This window comes from Narcine bancroftii, chromosome 3, assembly GCF_036971445.1.
Source record: "Narcine bancroftii isolate sNarBan1 chromosome 3, sNarBan1.hap1, whole genome shotgun sequence".
Lineage (NCBI taxonomy): Eukaryota > Metazoa > Chordata > Chondrichthyes > Torpediniformes > Narcinidae > Narcine > Narcine bancroftii.
The window spans coordinates 59,352,980-59,372,618 of NC_091471.1; positions in this window are offsets into that span (position 1 = coordinate 59,352,980).

Below are 19,639 nucleotides of genomic sequence, written 5' to 3' on the forward strand. Positions count from 1 at the left end.
TTTATGCCTTTTTTTGTGTGCAAATCAACTGCTATTTTCACTCATATGAGAAACAACAATAAATGTGAGAGCAATAAGAAAATAGTTATACTGGGTCTCTCACTGTAAAAACTAACTTTTACCATTGCCAAAGGTCGTCCTTCCATGAAACATCAGAAAGCTGAAGCTTTGGTGTCTTTAAGGACCCATAACACATTAAGGGTACTGAGAATATTTGGTGAATGAATTGTAAATTGGGAAGTCTAATTAATCCTAGATGTTTAATAAAATCTAGAATTAATTATTAATTTTTACACATAACATAAGCAATGGCTACTTTTCGTTATTGCTTTGCCCACATTATTAAGAATATTCAGAAGTATAAACACACCTTAAAGAGAAAATATATAGAAACATAGAAAATAGGTGTAGGAGTAGGCCATTTGGCCCTTCAAGCCTACACCGCCATTCATTTTGATCATGGCTGATCATCCACTCAGTACCCATCCACTCAGTACCCTGTTCCAGCTCTCTCTCCATACCCCTGATCCCCCTAGTCACAAGTACTAAATCTAACTCTCTCTTAAATATAGCTATGGAACTAGCCTCAATCACTTCCTGTGGTAGAGAATTCCATAAATTCACCACCTTCTGAGTGAAAAAATTCTTCCTCATCTCAGTCCTAAAGGATTTCCCCTTTATCCTTAAACTGTGACCCCTGGTTCTAGACTTGCTCAACATTGGGAACAATCTTTCTGCATCTAGCCTGTCAAATCCCTTAAGAATTTTGAACATTTCTATTAAATCTCCTCTTAATTGTCTAAACTCCAGCAAGTACAAGCCCAGTCGTTCTAGCCTTTCTTCATATGCAAGTCCCGCCATCCCTGGTATCAATCTGGTAAACCTTTACTGCACTCTCTCCATGGCAATGATGTCCTTCCTTGGATAAGGAGACCAAAACTAAACACAATACTCCAGATGAGGTCTCACCAAGGCCCTATTCAACTGCATCAACACCTCTCTGCTCCTGAACTCGAATCCTCTTGATATGAACACCAACATACTATTCGCCTTTTTTACTGCTTGCTGCACCTGCCTGAGCACTTTTAATGACTGATGCACAGCGACACCCAGATCTCTTTGCATCTCCCCTTTTCCTAATTGGATACCATTAAGATACTACTCAGCCCTCCCATTCTTTCCTCCAAAGTGGACAACCACACATTTATCCACATTATAATGCATCTGCCATGCATTTCCCCACTCACCCAACCTGTCCAAGTCACCCTGCACACTCTTAACAGCCTCTACACAGCTCACAATCCCACCTAGCTTCGTGTCGTCTGCAAACTTGGAAGTGCTGATTTCTATTTCCTCATCTAAATCATTAATATATATCGTAAATAACTGGGGTCCCAGCACTGAGCCTTGTGGTATCCCACTAGTAACTGACTGCCATTCCGAAAAGTACCCGTTTATTCCTATTCTTTGCTTCCTATCTGTCAACCAATTCTCTTTCCACCTCAATACCATATCCCCTATACCGTGTGCCTTAAGTTTGTATAGTAATCTCCTGTGTGGGACCTGATCAAAAGCCTTCTGAAAATCCAGGTAAACCACATCTACTGGTTCTCCCCTATCCACTCTACATATATAATGATCTTCAAAAATATCTCAGCATAAAACTTGTATCTGCTCTGCCAACAATGTGTTTTTAATCTCAGACGGGGAGCAGCACACTTAAATAACATCAAATTTATAATTGTGTTTCTCTATTTCCTGGCAGCAACATTCCAAGTATTTGAACCAAAATGCAAAAATGGTTTTGTAATAAATGATCATCTTGGATCTTTCAGAAAATGTTTGAGTACGGCTTTTGAATCCAATGTGCACAATGTCATTGAAGTCCCCTTTCTCCAAATAACCTTTTATTTAACAAAAGTGGACAAACTATTGTCAGTCCATTGCATTTTTAATGGCTGGTTAAACGAACGTGTGTCAAATATACACTGCCTTGCCTGAATATTTCCAAAGAGTCCTCCCAGGACACAAGTAACCAATACAGTTCACCTTCTATTGGGGATGCTAATTAGCAGCACTGAAAAAAAATGTGGAGTTAAATTACACCAATCAGCTATCTTTGCTGGAATATAGATGAGGTCTGAGATCTCATTGTGCCTCCTAGATATTGCTATCTTTTCATTTACATGTGAATTATTTCCCATAATTGTTACAGCAGGAAATACAGAAAGTTGCAAACTTCAGGCGCATGATACTTCAAGTATTACTAGTCCATACCACTTTAAATAAAAAGAATATGATTCTATTTTCTGACATTCTGATGGCCCTGTGTACAATTGAAGAAGATGAGAGTTTACACAGAAGAGAATTCCATTTTCTGTCATTGATTTTCAGCAGTGGGATGTTAAGGAATGTGAAGCCGTCATATATCATCGCTGACAGTATGTGTGAATATCTTAAAACCTCTATCAACTGAAAGGTTCCGATTTTAAGTGCTCATGACTGTTGTGTGGGAGAAAGGAGAGGCATGTTGAAAATCTGTTGACTTGGTAACTATTAAAAATGTGGGGACAGGGTAGAGTTGACCAATGATGTTTTGTAAACAAACATGTTGCTAGGCATCAGGATGAAAGCTATTATCTACTGTGACTTTTGCAAGAGGTATTCTCCCAGCTGATATGCATATTATGAAGTTTGAGTTGTTATTTCAGTTCAGGGGGTACCCGAGGTGTGCAAAGATTCTGTTCCTAAGAATACTACTAAATCTTCCATGTCCAAAGCAAACAACTTCCCCCAAAATAATAATGTGAAATCTTTAGTCTCCACATCCATTGGGGACTGAGTTGCTAAGTGGAGGTTAGTATAGACAATGGGAGTTGTTTTCTGCATGTAAATTGACAAATGTTTCTTTGAATCCAGCCATGTGGCATGATGGGGGATCTGATTTGCTAATCAGGGCGAAAACTAATGGCAATTTAGTAATAGAAAATAGAAACTCATGAGATATAGCTCAAAGTTTGCCACATTTGATCTTGGTTGGAGGACCCTGGAGACCGCAATGGCTTGTTATATTGGTGCTGTCTGTATTGTTTCCAAGTGAAGAGATTTTAATTTTATACTGAGCAGAGTCTGGGAGCATTTTTGTCAAGTCTTCCATAACTTGAGAACTGCCTGCTTTGGTGAAGTAAGATTAAACAAGAAAATCTGCTGATGCTGGAGTGAAGTGCCATGCACAAATACGCTGAAAAAAACTCAGCAGATCACGCAGCATGCATTGGAAACAAAAGGTAACCAATGCTTCAGGCCTGAGCTCTTCCTCCACCTCACAATATTGGTTACATTTACTTTCCATGGATGCTGCATGCCCTGCTGAGTTTTTCCAGCACATGTATGAAATAACGATAAATGTCAAGATGAATGACATCTTAAGCCTGTTAGGGCTGGACAATTTGCTGGATCAGAACAACATCCTTTCACCTTAAGGATCAAGGTTCTGTTATTTGGTTTGGGTTGAGTTTTTTTTAAGGAAGCAAGATGCATTCTTCAATCATTCAAGTGCACAGCCTTCAGAAAGATTTTTTTGTTTCATGAATGTAAATCTACAATTGCTTCAACTATTTCATATATCAGCCATTCCTTGTGTGGTTTAATTCTGTCAAACATCCTCAATAATAATGGCTTATTGTTTACATTAGGGCTAATTTTCAAACCATTTGTTATTGAATTTCCTTCACAATTTTGTGAATGCAAGATTATCTTAAAGTCTTTCTTGTTCCACTAAGAACATGACTTCCATCTATATTTTTAAATCATTTTGGTTACTGATGATCAAAACACTTTTTAGGCCCAAAATTATTTCCCCAGTTCCTGCTCTCAGAATTAGCACAAGTGGTGTCCCCAGACCCCTTAATTTTCTAATTTGGATGCAGAGAGCCTAAGAGATCATGGACTCCAGTAATTTTCTTCAGACATCCCAGCAACATATTGAAGAAGACCTGTCCTTCTAAAGTCGCTGTAGGTTTTGATGGTCGGCAATGGATTTGATACCTGTTGATTTGATAGCTGGAATAAACTATTCAATGCTTTTAAGAGTTTTTAAATGGCTCTAAAGTTCTGAGACATTTTTTTTTAAAGTAAAAAATAAAATTGTTGAGATAGAAAAAGAACTGTTAAATATAAAACCTTAAGACAGTTTCACCATTCCTAGACTGGATCGGAACTCAAATTCTGGAAAAGGGAGAGGGGATGGTGTATGCTTTTTTGTTAATACTGGGTGGTGCATGGACATTGAGGTTATGTCAACCTCCTTTCCTTTGCCTCAGAGCAAATCTCAAATAAATACAGACCCTTCTATCTATTCTGAGAGTTTTCATCAATGATTCTCAATGGAGTTTATATCCCACCTGATTCAATTACAAAAAGTCACCTGTGGAGCTGCATGATGTGGTCAATAAACAAGAGACGACACACCCAAATGCAGTACAAATCTTGATCAGTGATTTTAATCAGCCGTGGATCAAGAAAACCCTGCTGATCTACTACCAGAATGCAACCTGCTGTTCCAGAGGTCACTGCTATACCAAGATAAGGAAGGCCAACCATTCTTTCCCACATTTTGGAAAGTCGGATCACCTGGTTGTGTTCCTTCTGCCTTCATATAGACAGAGCGTATAAAAAAAAGAGGCTTCGGAAATCATGACAGCTAGAAGGTGGTCACAAGAGGCTGAAGAAAGGTTATAGGATTTCCTCAAGTCAGGAGATTTGGTGGTATTCAAGCTGAGGATCTGAATGATTACTCCAGGCTGTCACAGACTTGATAAAAATAGCAGTGGATGAATGTATCATCCCCACCAAATCATTCAGGGATTTCTCCAATCAGAAGACCAAGATGAAAAATGAAATCTGGAACCTGCTGAGAGTCAGATCACAGGCACTTAAGTCCAGAGATTCAGATCAAAACAGAAGAACCAGGTATGACCTGCAAAAAGCTATCTCTTGGGTGAGGTGGAGATTCTGGATGAAAATGGGAACAAGGAACACCTGTCAGCTCTGGGCAGGCCTAAATGCCATAACCTGCTACAAAACCAAATCTGTTGAAGTAGCAGATGGCAAAGCTTCACTCCCAGGGGAACTCAATGCCTTCTACACCTGCTCCACACCCCAATGTCCCCTAATGATTCCATTCTGTCTGTATCTGAGGATGAAGTGTGTGCTGTTTTCAGGAGAGAGAATCTGAGGAAAGCATCTGACCTGGACAGAGTACCTGGCTGAGTATTAAAAATCTGTGCAGACCAACTTACCAATGCATTTACCTTCAATGTCTCAGTCCAGCAGGGTGTGGTACCCACCTGTTTCATGAAGAGTGTAGTACCCTGCCTTAATGGCTATTGGCCAGCAGCTCATACATCAACAGTGATGAAGTGCTTTGAAAGGCAGGTGTTGAAGCATATCAGCTCCTGTTTGAGCAGTGAGATTAATATGTTCCAGTTCACCTATTGTAGCAACAGGTGGATGCTATCTCACTGGCTCTACACAAAGCCCTGGAACAGCTGGACAGTAAAGATGCATTCGTCAGGATGCTCTTCATCGACTCCAGTTTGGCATTTAACACTATCATCCCATCAAAACTGATCAGCCAAGACCTGGGACTCAACACCTCACTGTGTAATTAAATCATGGATTTCCTCACCTCCAGACCACAATTTGTGAGGATTAGCAAGAACATCTCCTTCACAATCTCCATCAGTACGGGAACACCACAGGCTCCTTGCTCTACTCACTTTACACCTACGACTGTATGGCTCAGTACGACATTAACACCATCTATAAACTGCTGACAATACCACGGTAGAGGTTGAATTATGCACTAACAACAACCATGCACTCAATATCACCAAAACTAAGGAGCTGATAGTTGACTTCAGGAAGGGAACGCCAGAGGTAGACAATCCAGTGATCAGAGGTGGAGAGGGTGAACAAATTTAAGTTCTTCGGATTCACTATCTTGGAGGATCTTTCCTGGACCCAATATTCTAATGGCATCATGAAAAAGCTCTTCAGTGCCTCTACTTCCTGAGGAGTTTGCAGAGGTTTGATATGACATGATAAAACATGGCAAATTTCTACAGATCTATGGTGGAAAATGTGCTGACTGGCTGCATCACAATCTGGTATGGGGACACCAATATATCTGAGCATAAAGCCCAGCAAAAGGTAATGGACACATCCCAGGTCATCACAGGCAAAACCCTCCCAACTATTGAGAACATCTACAAGGAAATGCTGCTGTTGGAGGGCAGCAGCAATCATCAAGGATCCACACCATCCAGCACACGCTCTGTTCACATTGCTGTCATCAGGAAGGAGGAAGAGGTGCCACAAGACTTGCACCATCAGGTTCAGGAACAGCTGCTACCCCTCCCCTCCACCATCAGACTCCTCAACAACAATAAGGGACTCATTTAAGGACTCTCATTTTGCACTTTATTGATTTTTTTTTCTTATACTCTCTCTATATTGCCCAGTCAGCTTGTTTACCTTAGCTGTCTGTTTTCAATTCTTTATTTGTTTACATGTACATGTTGTGTACAGTTTTTTTTTGCACCACCATTAAGTGGTAATTCTGCCTTGCTTGCAGAAAAAGAATCTCAGGGTGGTTTGTGATATCATGAATGTACTATGACAATAAATCTGAAGTATTGAAAATCACAAAATCAAAGTAAATAACAAGTAAAATGATTTCTCTTGGACATCTCATATGAAATGTTTCAAACTCTTGAAATCAAAGCCTGCCTGATCCTACACCAGATCATGGTACCCTACAGGCTATTTCTCAATTAAATTTTGGAGGATCTCAGTACAACTGGGCTTTAAGGTAGTCCAGTGATAGGGTGAACTGATAAATCTGTCAGCAAATTTGGGACTTTCAAATTTCCTCCTTTACAGTCACTTAAAATCATAGATCAGCTTGCATCAATGAGATCTAGTCCATTGCACTTGCTCGATCTGTTCGATGACTGGGATTGAACCAGCAAATTGTACATGAACAAAATCACGCGTCCATGTGTACATGACATCATCTGGTAATAAATTACTTATTTTATAAATCTGATGATCAGGTATCAGTTTTGTCTGTAACATGATGGGCCTTGTAGTTTGTTTACTGCAGTTGAAATATTTAGTATTTTGAGTACAACCTTGACCTGGAGATTTCTCTCATTTCCTCTAGACAATAATATTAATGGGGACTATTTTTAACCTAATTTGTCTTTTGGGAAACTGATGGAAACAGGTGCAATGCTGGTTTTATACTCCAGGCAATTTTAGTCACTATTGAAGTCAATGGAGTATAATTTTGGGTCGAGCAGAAAATCGATATTCCACCTACACCATGGAATTCCCACCTGGTGAGCTGAGTTAAAGTTCTGTCCATTGATTCTGCGAGAGAAATCATAAAAACAAGCAAGTCATAAGACTAGTAATTAACTAGACTACCAAACACAAAACAATACCAGCATCAGGAATATCCTCTTCTATTCCATCCTTTGTGTAGTGGTTAGCACAGCACTGTTACAACACCTGGTTTTTGAATATGGTGTAAGGAGTTTGTATGTTCTCTCTGTGTCTGTGTGGGTTTCCTCTGGGTGCTCTGGGTTCATCCCATGAGTGGTTGATTAACTACCACCTAGGATCTAGGCTGAGTTTTAGTAAGCCCCCCCCCCAACCTTTCACCCCACCCCACAGCCCCCACCCTTCATTGAATAAAATAAAGTGAAATTGCTCCATTGATTTGCCTTTTGACATGATGCCCTCACATAATCTAAATTTATCCTCTGGGTATGTGCTGGGAATGCACCAGTTGGTATTTGGTTAGAGGAGAGAAGGAAAAACTTCATTAAAATCAAACAAAACTTTCCCTTACAGAAGCAGTCTGCTACCCCTGAATAATTTGAAAAGTCTGTTAAGTTACAAAAGGATAAATAAAATCAGTTCTAGAAAAAAAACAATCTCAATACAAAATAACACAGGAGTAGGGAGAGTGTTTTTTTTAAAAAGTAAACCTCCTTTGAGCGACACTATATGAGCTGACCTCCGCTGCAGGAGGCAGATCTCACACTCGCACACCCATACAAAAGCAAGGATTGATTGACAGGTAGCATTAGGACTGGCGGAGCCCAAATTGATAGATGGGACTGAGACTCTGACAGGTGAACGTGGTACTTCTGCAAGCCTTGATTGATGGCTGGACCCAGGACTAACGCGATCCCATATTGATAAGGTTGTGACGGGCCCCCTTACCTTTCGATCCCCTAGGCATCAGCCTACTCAGCCTAATGGTTAATCCGCCATTGCCTCCCATCATTCATAAATGTACAGAGGTTGTAGGTTAGTTGGGAGGTACTTGCTCGTGGAGCAAAAGGTTCTGTTACCATGCTGAATGTACATCTAAACTTGTTCTATTGTTTGGCAATGCAACTCATTTTCTCTTTTTAATGACCCTACAAATAATGCAGCACTCTATGAATACTGGCAGTTCGATGCTCATTATACAGTGCCCTCCATAATGTTTGGGACAAAGACACTTACTGTATTTTCTTTATTTGCCCCTGTGCTCAACAATTTTAAATTTGTAATCAAACATTGTAATCAAAAATTTGTAATCAACTTGTAATACACTTAATAAAATACACATTTCAGATTTTTTTCAAGGTTATTTGTAAATATTTTGGTTTGACAATGTAGAAATCACATAACTTTTTAAGCATAGTCCCCTCATTTCAGGGCACCATAATGTTTGGAACAGTTGGCTTCAAAGATGTTTGTGAGTACTCAGGTATGTTTATTTGCTTCATTGGTGCTCTAGTTTGCTTCTAAGCTTTTGATCACGTTTGGAGTCTGTAGTTGCCATTTTCAACATGAAGACCAGACTTGTGCCGATGAAGCCATTATGAGGCTAAAAAACAAGAATAAAACAGTAAGAGACATTGCCCAAACCTTAGAATTACCAAATCAACAGTTTGGAACATCATTAAAAAGAAAAGGTGTACTAGTGAGCTGAGTAATCACAAAGCAGTTGGCATTCCAATGAAAACCTCCACTGCTGATGACACAAAAATTTCCATCGTAAGGAAGAAAAATCTCCAAACGTACGTCCGACAGATGAGAAACACTCTTCAGAAGGTGTGTGTGGATGTGTTAATGACTACCATCCACGACTTAATGAGAGGAAATCAGAGGATACACAGCAAAATGCAAATTATGGCAAAAGTGCTATGCTTTGGATCTGGGCAGTTCCTTTACGCCTCCACACTTTGTTCTTGCCATCACTTTGATGCAGGTTCGTCTTTTCCAGACCTTTTCCAGAATTCTGCAGACTCTTTTAAATACTTCTTGGCAAACTGTGATCTGGCCATCATATCAGTAGCCAATGGTTTGCATCTTGCAGTAGAGCTTCTGTATTCCACACCTGCGTCCTGAAATGTGTTTCTGATCTGTCGAACATAGGTTTAGGGATTTTTCTTCATTATGATGAGAATTCTTCTGTCATCAGCAGGGGAGTCTTCCTTTAATACCAGTCCCTTTGTGATTAATGAGCTCACCAGTACACTCTTTCTTCTTAGTGATGTTCCCAACTGTTGATTTTGGTAATCCTAAGATTTGGGCAATGTCTCTTATGGTTTTATTCTTATTTTTCAGCCTCATAATGACTTCTTCGACTTTCATTGGCACAAATTGTCCTCTTGTTGAAAAATGGTAACTATATCGGCTCTGTGAATGGTTATATGGTTATATAGGTTTGAAAAGTGAACAAAGGCTTAGAAGTAAGCCTAGCTCTCTTATACCTGCATCAATGAAGGAATCACACATACCTGAGTACTCACAAACCCGGTGAAGACAAATGTCCCAAATATTATGATGTCCTGAAATGAGGGGACTATGTATAAAGAGTACTGTGATTTCCACATGATCAAACCAAAATGTATGCAAATAACCTTGAATTTCTACAGATGTGTGGTGGAAATTGTACTGCTGCATCATGGTCTGGTATGGAAACACCAATACCCCTGAGAGCAAATCCCTCCAAAAGGTAGTGGACACTGCCCAGGACATTACAAGCAAAACCCTCCCCACTATTGAATGCATCTGCAGGGAACGCCGCCATTGGAGCGCAACAGCAATCATTAAAGATCCACACCACCCAGCACATGCTCTGTTCTGACTGCTTCCATCAGGAAAGAGATATAGGTGCCACAAGACTCACGCCACCAGGTTCAGGAACAGCTGTTACCCCTCCACCATCAGAATCCTCAACGATAAAAGTCAATTAGAGACTCATTTATGGGTTCTTACTTGTGCACTTTATTGATTTTTCTTTGCTCTCTATGTATTTCACATTCAGTTTGTTTACATTTGTGATCTGTTTCATTCTTTTATTTGTTTACTTAGTTTATTTTTTGTGCACTACCAATAAGTGGTAATTCTGTGCCTGCAGGAAAAAGAAATTTCAGGGTTTTATGTCATGTAGAATGAATGTGAATTATATATAAAATCGGTGTACTTTCATTACATGTGAATTATTTGATACAAATTTAAAACTGTGGAGGATAGGGGAAAATAAAGGAAAAAAAGTGTCTGTCTCAACTATTATGGAGGGCACAGGAAATTAGTTCCCAAGTTCTAGCATACCAAATTCCATAATTAACTAAGTCTGATCATTTGACATAAAAATATTTTTGAAAGCTGCTAATACATTATGAAGCTGTAACTGATCCCATTAGTAACCTTCATGAGACAAAACTTTCAAATGTAATACACGCAACTTTTGATTTGATGCTTCAAAGATTATCCACTGACCAAATTATGTTCCGTCAGCTTTCCTTCAGTTATGATGGATTTGTTTTTCAGGAGATCCACCAGTTTTGTTTTGTCTGGAAAATTCTTGGTTAGAGTTGTCATTTTCCAACAACACTTGAAGCTGCATCCCACAAGGAGATAGATTAAATTGCAATATATTTGCATTACATCAGAAATAGTACAATATATATTCACAATATATTTCTTTAGAGACAATTTAATTTGTTTTACTCTACCATAGCACTTGCCCAATTTAGAATGACAAGAGTGGCTTCCTCTTCAGCTCTCAGTGCTGGGAAAATTACAGTAGTCAATATAGTGCATTTTGAAATTCCTATTCTGCACTTGGCCTTCAGACAAATGCTCTTACTTTTCCTGTCAACATTCAAGGAAACAGCACCAAATTTTGGATTGTAATGCTACGATATAAAAATCATTGTAATTGTTCACTGATTTCTGTCCAATGGCTTTTTCAAATTGTGTACCAGTCTGAAGCTCATAGCTGCTTTGATAACCATGCAGACCAGGCAACACCATATTGTATTGCTAATTTCTGCATTATCATTCAAAACATATACATGTATTTAAATCCATTCATAGAAGATTGATAAAGGTCTAAAAGTGAATCAAGAATAAAAAGACCATGTACTGTTCACAGACATTAAAAATGTGGTATTGATCAATAGGTATCCCAAAACCTTTCTAAACTTGGACTGTTGTGTCATCAGTATGTCTTGGGTGGCCAGTATTTTTTGATTCATACATTTCATGGACCTGAGGGCAAATGCTCTTTTGGTTCTACACTGGCTGCTTCAATAAGAAGGGTCATGGCCATGACTGATACCAGTTTCCCATGTATTCTCCCACTGTGAAGCCCCATGAAGTTTGAAATGCAATCATACGAGATTTGTTTAATGCAAGAGTGAAATAAAGCCACATGTGAGGGCACTTACCTTGGTGACCTCTTTCAGAACTGAAAAAAAAAGAATGATTTCCAGGATTAGTAGGTGGTCAAGACAACAGAATCCTTTGCCAAGGTTGTTGTGATGCTGGCTTTCGATGGAGGTTGCCGCCAAAATAATCATTCTGCTATGTAGCACAACTCTTCATGCACATGGACATTCCAGCAATTTGTTTTCCTTTTTCAACTAACTAACAACATAAAGGACAATGACAACCTTTTGCGAACTGCTTCAACCGGACAACATATCGTTGAAATTTTGCCCAATGCCTGCATTGCTTGTATTTATTTATATAAGGTCTCGGCAGAACTTCATCAAGGTTATACTGTAGGTGCACAGAATGCCCCATAATCTCACTCTTCTATTAACCACACATACGTTGTTTTTGGATGTATAACAGCGAAGAGCTGTCATGTGGACATAAAAATTAATGAACAAATAATCTTGCACATATGGGAACAGAAACATCATCTTCACGTGCAGTTTTTCTTTTCTGACTTGCTTTATTCAAAGCAACCAAACATTATTGCATCCAACTAATCACAGTACTAGTCTTGTTAAATTGTCTTTGAGCAGTTTTTAGTAATTATGGGTATTTTGTGGTTGTTCCCTTGCTTTCAGCAGGTTAAGTTGAGTAAATCCAGTTGTGCATGCTGTTTTGGGAAAACCAGATTTAAGCAAGTTTATCTTTTTTTAAAAAAAAGTCAAACTGTTATAAAATGTTGGAAAAATATTGAAATCAAAGTCTATACATTATGGACAGCTCGGTCCACAGAACATTATTCTCCTCGTTCAGTGATGTTTTAGAGGCAGCTAATTTATGAATAAAAATGGCCTTCCTGGAACTATTGTGATCCATACCTAATTATAACACTTTCAATGTCCCTTTGTAACAAATGCATACCTTGCACATTTAAAAACACCAGTTTAATTATCCTGTAACTTGCTACAACCAAAGCATAACCTATATTTTTTCCACTCAATCAAAATGCAACACAGGATTGTTGCCACATAATTTCTCAGCAATTCACCAGCAGTGTAAATATACCAGAAGGAAATGTTATCTCCAAAATTTCTAAACTGTTTGAGAAAAAGCAGAGAACAGAAGAATCTCCTTAACCGAATACTTGAAATTAACTTTCTATTTTGATTTTGTGAACAAATATATATTTGTTAAATTGTGGGATGTAAATACATGGAGTCAGAAGTTTGAACAAGGTACGATTTTCCATATTTTCATATCTGATACGAGTGAAAAAAGTCCTAAATCCATTTAGAAGGAATGTGTTAATAATTTTGTGCAATAGCGAGCATGTTCATTGAAATTGTGAATTTAAGGATTCTAGAAACAAAAATCATTTTCTAACCACAAACATCTTTTCTGTGCCTGACTATTGTCAATGTCATTAGTATACCTCATCTCATTTCTGGTGACCAAATGTCAGCATTAGTGTTTCCTCAGTGAGGAAGTTGTCTTTGACAACAATATTACTTCACTTCTCACTCTCACTGATTCAATGTCCTTTGATATTCTTGTTTCTTTTCAATGTCTAATTTTCCTTGGTTTGCACAAATCAATTGACTTCCAGTTGGAACACAGAAGTTGTGATAATCATTTGGGTTATGTGTCTGATAATAAATTTCAATTCCATTCATCTGAGCTGAGATATTCTAAATGATGGCAAGGAGAGACTGGGCTGGGTCCTTTTTTTGTAAATGGAAACAGATGGTCAAGATCAATTGACTTTGAAACCATGTAGGAATTTAATGTACAAGATTTGGATTTATGGATGATAATGGTTTATCATACACATAATTACAATGTGCATATGCATTGGCATTCTTATTTACTGCCACCAAGCTGGTTTGTAGAAAGACTCCAAGAGTAGACATTAAATTACTGTATGGAAAGAGATAATAAATAAAAAAGATAATCACAGTTTTAGTTGTGCAAGAAAAAGAATTGTAGAGGATTTGTAAAGAAGGTCATGTATAAAATGATCATTGATAAATCAAGAGACTCCTTTGCCTAATGAATGGATTGAAAGTGGAACTGAATATCCCGTAAGTAGTGTAAGGAAATAGTATAGGTTCCTTTAAGCAAGTCTAAATGTGGACAAGTGGGTGTGGAGATTTAGTGGTATGTTAAAAAAGGAAGAAGTGTGTATGCAACTGAAACACAAATACAAGTTCTAACTGAAGAGTAAAAATAAACTGCAGATACTGGAAATTTGCACACAGTCACAAGCACTCCTTTTGTTCTCTCCCTTCCCCAGGTATGCATCTAAAAACTTGCTTATTTCTCATTTTTCACTTTTGACAAAAGTTCGCTGACCTGAAATATCAATGTTGTTTTTCTCTCTCCAGAGTTGCTGAGTATCTACTGCAGATTTTTCTTTTATTACAGGCATAAATAAGTTGGGCAAAATAGCTTGTTTCTGTTTTGTGAAGTCCATCATATTTTATGTGATAAAGATCCTTTTGGGTTCTGCAAAATACATGAATAAAAATGGCTGTCTTGAGCTGTTCTTGGACCTGAAGTGATCTTTATTGAGTTAATTTAGATAATAATATTAAGTTAAGACACAAGTCAGAGACTATTCTGCCTTAACTCACTGGTTCCCAAAAAGGTTGCTTCAAAGGGAAATCTACCTCCATTGCAGGATTCCTCAGCAAAGTCCTTCTGTTGCACATGATATATATATAATATATATATATATATATATGCGCTGGATGGGTCACGTCTCCAGAATGGAGGACCATCGCCTTCCCAAGATCGTATTATATGGCGAGCTCTCCACTGGCCACCGTGACAGAGGTGCACCAAAGAAAAGGTACAAGGACTGCCTAAAGAAATCTCTTGGTGCCTGCCACATTGACCACCGCCAGTGGGCTGATAACGCCTCAAACCATGCATCTTGGCGCCTCACAGTTTGGCGGGCAGCAGCCTCCTTTGAAGAAGACCGCAGAGCCCACCTCACTGACAAAAGGCAAAGGAGGAAAAACCCAACACCCAACCCCAACCAACCAATTTTCCCTTGCAACCGCTGCAATCGTGTCTGCCTGTCCCGCATTGGACTGGTCAGCCACAAACGAGCCTGCAGCTGACGTGGACTTTTTACCCCCTCCATAAATCTTCGTCCGCGAAGCCAAGCCAAAGAAGAAAGAAGATATGCCAGTACTGAGCAGTTGGTGTAATTCAGTTGGTGAGACCCTCCATATTATATGAACAACTACCATTGGGTTGGCTTTAGCTGTTGAAGTGCAAAGATAAAATATTTGATGATGAATCAAATTGAGATAGTCAGATCTTTGTTCTTGAGAAGTATGTTAGGGCAATGCCAATGTTGGCATTCAGAGAGTCATTATTGATTATTATGAAGTTGCCAGGACTAAGATTGAATCAGTATCTCTACCATAAACTGTAAGGTTTCATAAACTCCTTCCTTGAGAATACCAAGGTCCATAGAACTTATCTATCCTATGGATGAATATATTAGTTGGTTCATCATTTCCCAAATTTCCACACAACTCTACCCGCACTCATTGTGAAAAGCTTTATAGTGGTTTTGATCCAATAAATAGTCACTTGAAGGCTAAGCGAGACATTTATTAGTGATGCCTTTTCAATTAGTTTCAATGCAACACATAAACTTGAAATTATCTTCTTTAATGTTGAAATGAAATATCCATAAATAACAACTGTATAAACTTCCAGTAACATTTATGATCACAGTCAACTAAAGTTATGGCGATCTCATCTACCCTTCTTTATGTCACCATCATGTTTTATCACATTTATATCTAAAAACTACTGCTTCATGCTCTGCCCCATTCCGCATGCTCCAGCCGCCACTCCAACCTCGAATGCACTGTGCATGCTCCTGGAACCGCACTTAATAAGAATAACAACAAAAATGGCAGCGAAAAGTAAAAATTAACACAGGATGCCTCCAATGACCACTCAGGAACCAATGGGATGCCGACCGAACAAGGTAAATAAATTCTCTACACATTTTTAGCTCTTTTGGCCCCTACAATACTGGCTCCTAATTGTTAAAATTAGACATAATGTCTTAAAAAAATAATTATGCAATAACATATAAATTTCAAACTTTATATAGATTTTTTTTCATCAGGCCAGAGGTTTCTAGCACAGTCTGGATAACTAAAGTCAGTTTGTACATATAAGTTTCTTTGTCTCCAGAATCTTTCAGTTAAAACATCAACCAGTAGACCTCAAATCTTCCTCAGATAAAATAGACACAGCATTCTCTTTGGATTTTACATGAGGTACCTCTTCAGCATCTCTTTTGGCTTTCTTCCTTTCTTCAACATTCAGCTTCTCATATGAAGAATTTGAACTCTTTAACACCAAATTTTGAAAATGTATTTGTTTCTCTCAGTTTCAATAAACAAGTCTCTTTAACCTTCCCTGCAACAAATTTGCTCATCCTTTTCTTTCTTTTCCACAGTTAGTTATAAATAAGATTTAAATGACATTATTTCTTTATCTTGTTTTGTCACATTGCTGATATGCAATTTATCTTTCTTTCTGCATTGTTGATAACTGATCCTTTAAGTTTCATTCGTGTTTGTTTTCTGTAGTCAACTGCTTTGCATTATTAACCAATGACTTGTTTTCTTTCAAAAGATGAATTTCTTCCTCCAGCCTTTTACATTTTGATAATGCTTAATCTCTTTCCTCAATAACTGTATTAATTTCTTCAGAAGATATTCTTTTCTTTCACTTTCTGACCTTTTGAATTTTATTTATAATTTAATTTTTAATCTTGTCAATCTCTCTTTGGACCTTTCCCTCAGTCACTTTTGGAACTGAAGAATCATTGGATCCAATCTCATCCCTTTGAGATCCAGTTTTGGTTACAATTACAAAGTTAGCATCTTTCCTCTCACTGTTTTCATTATTATCTAATATTTCTAAGCCCTTTTTCCAACATTTTGTTCCCTGAATACAATTTTACCAAATTGTCAGTATCGTATTCTTTTATTCCATCAGTGCAATTTTCTGTGTTCACCAGTTTTGCCGCATGTTGTGAGATTTCTTCATTACTTTTGTCTGAGCTACAAAAACTTCCAAATATTTTCTCAGTCTGTAGGTTTAGTCCTGCCTCCGATTCAATGGCACAGGAATAATTACCAGAAGTATCAGTAACATCTTCTATTCCTTCATTTTCATCAATATCTGATGAAAATAATTCCTTCAATATTGTTTTTGATGTCTTTGATTTATTTTTTCATTGACCTGTTTTCTTTTCTTCAGAAGTGAATTTCTTATTTATGGTCTTTTACTGTTTCCATAACTCATCAACTTTCACATCCAAAATCCTGTTGACACATGTCTTTAACTGTTCCTGAGCAATATTATTGTTTCCTTCTGCAGGTCATTAACTGTCCACCCATGTCTAGTTTTAACAGCATAAGGTCCATCTCTCCTACTTTGTACTACATCTGGTTGTTCTGAAGCCTTTGATATATCTGAACCAATCAGCATCTCTACCTCAGAATTATTTTTAGGTAGATAAACCTTCCACAATTAAGACAATTGATAGATATTGTTTTGATGCAGAATATTTCCTTCACAGGCATAGTCTTCTAAGTATATAAATTTGGAAGATCACAAAATTTTTTATCATTCAATCCAGCAACCTCAAAGTCTGAAACAATGTTGGTTTCAATTACCTTTTTTTGTCCAATGGCTTTCAACATAATCTTCAACTGTCTTCCCTGAAGATTAAGTTTGTTCATCAGTCCCTCTGTGCAAAAATATGCAGTACTATCTGGGTCAAGATATACATAAGTGCATATTATTGTATTCCCATTCTTGCTCTTGACTCACACAGGCACTATTGCGAGTTTGAAGTTATCCACACCGTCCCCAGTTAGACCATTTTTCTGAACCAAGGCTATAACACTGTTTTCTGATGTTTCCTTTGCTTCTGTTTGCTCCTTTTCCAATTCCTTGTTCATTAGGATGCTTCAAATTACATATGTTACAACGAAGTCACTTGCTGCTGTTTTCATTGATGTGTCCTTTACACAGTCAAAATGTACACCATCTTCCTTTTAAAAAGCGATTTTCTCTTTGTGTCCCTTCTTTTCCAACTGTAAACACATTTCCAAAGCATGTCCAACCTTTACAGAGCAAACAGCTTTTCTCAGAGGGCAAAGTCTCCTTTTCCTTAGTTACTTTAGATTTTTACTTATTTATAACTGATGCAGTGGTAACAAAAGTACTTCTTTTCTATTTGAGAGTAGGCTTTAAGTTACTGGAATGCCTCTGGTATTTCCATATATTGCATCTGTTTCAATGTACACCCGACCTTCTAAGAAATCCACCAAATCCTTTAAGGTAGCTCTTCTCCATCTATCCCATATCCAGTAGAGTAATTTGTCGAAGATGATTTGTATATTACCAGGCACTTCAAAATCACAAAAATGGTTGATATTTTCCATAGTATTATAATATCCTCTTAAAAAGAGAGTGTATTTTTGTAGACCCTTTGCATCATTCAGTTTTATTATTTTATTGACAGGATTTCAGGGTCTGAGTTTCAGGGAAAGGTTGTGCAGACTGGGGCTTTTTTCTCTGGAGCGTAGAAGATTGAAAGGGGACTTGATAGAGGTGTTTAAGATTTTAAAAGGGACAGACAGAGTAAATGTGGATAGGCTTTTTCAATTAAGAAAGGGGGAGATTCAAACTAGAGGACATGGTTTAAGATTGAAGGGGGAAAATTATAAGGGGAACATGAGGGGAAATTTCTTTACGCAGAGGGTGGTGGGGATGTGGAATGAGCTTCCGGCAGACGTGGTTGAGGCGGGATCATTGGTTACATTTAAGGAAAGACTGGATCATTAGATGGATAGGAGGAGACTAGAGGGGTATGGACCGGGTGCTGGTCAGTGGGACTAGGAGGGTGGGGATTTGCTAAGGCATGGACTAGTAGGGCCGAATTGGCCTGCTCTGTGCTGTAAGTAGTTATATGGTTATAGGATGACCATTTAAGAGTTTTATCTATATAAGCTAAAGCAATTAGATGCTTGTTGCCAAAATTCTTCTCTAGTAAATATTGAATCCTCTAACTGAACATATATGTTGACAACTCTCTACAAGTTCCTTTGGCCATCCTTCAGTGTACATTTGCAAATAATAAAGACAAATTCAGGGTCCAGACACTTGTTTTCAATATCACGTCTAAAAGATCTCATGTATGTTTGGTACTGAAGTGGATTGCTATCAAAAGTTTGAATCTACTTCTTGGGCAATGAAGTGAGAGACTGTAACTGGATCATTGTTTCTTTTCATTGATATTAGTTTGTTGTCCTGTTCATTGCCCCTTGTAGCAGGTAATGTATCTGGAAAACTCACTGGAGTAGGTTCACTCATATTTCTGACAATTGACTTGAATGTCAAGGATGCTGCAACATTTGACTGAACTCAAACTGCAGCTCTGTTGGCAGATTTTACCACTGGTACATGTGGCTTAACTACACCATGCTCTGGAAGGATTTATTCTTGTATATGTATATGTGTCTTGTACAAATGGTACTAAGATTTAGGCCTTAATAATTGGTTGTGTTTCCTGTGGGTCTTTCTTAAAATATGATTCCATACCATCATACATTTTAGGTAATCTAATTTGAGCACCAGATACCTCTGAACGTTCTAGTGCTTTCAACCAGGAATCAATAACAACTCTTCTTTTTCTCAATTCCATTTGCTCTTTTTGACTCCTTAGCTGTTCCTCCCTTCGCTGCTCCCACTTCAGCTCCTCTTCTTTTTGTTGCTGCTCCCGCTCTCT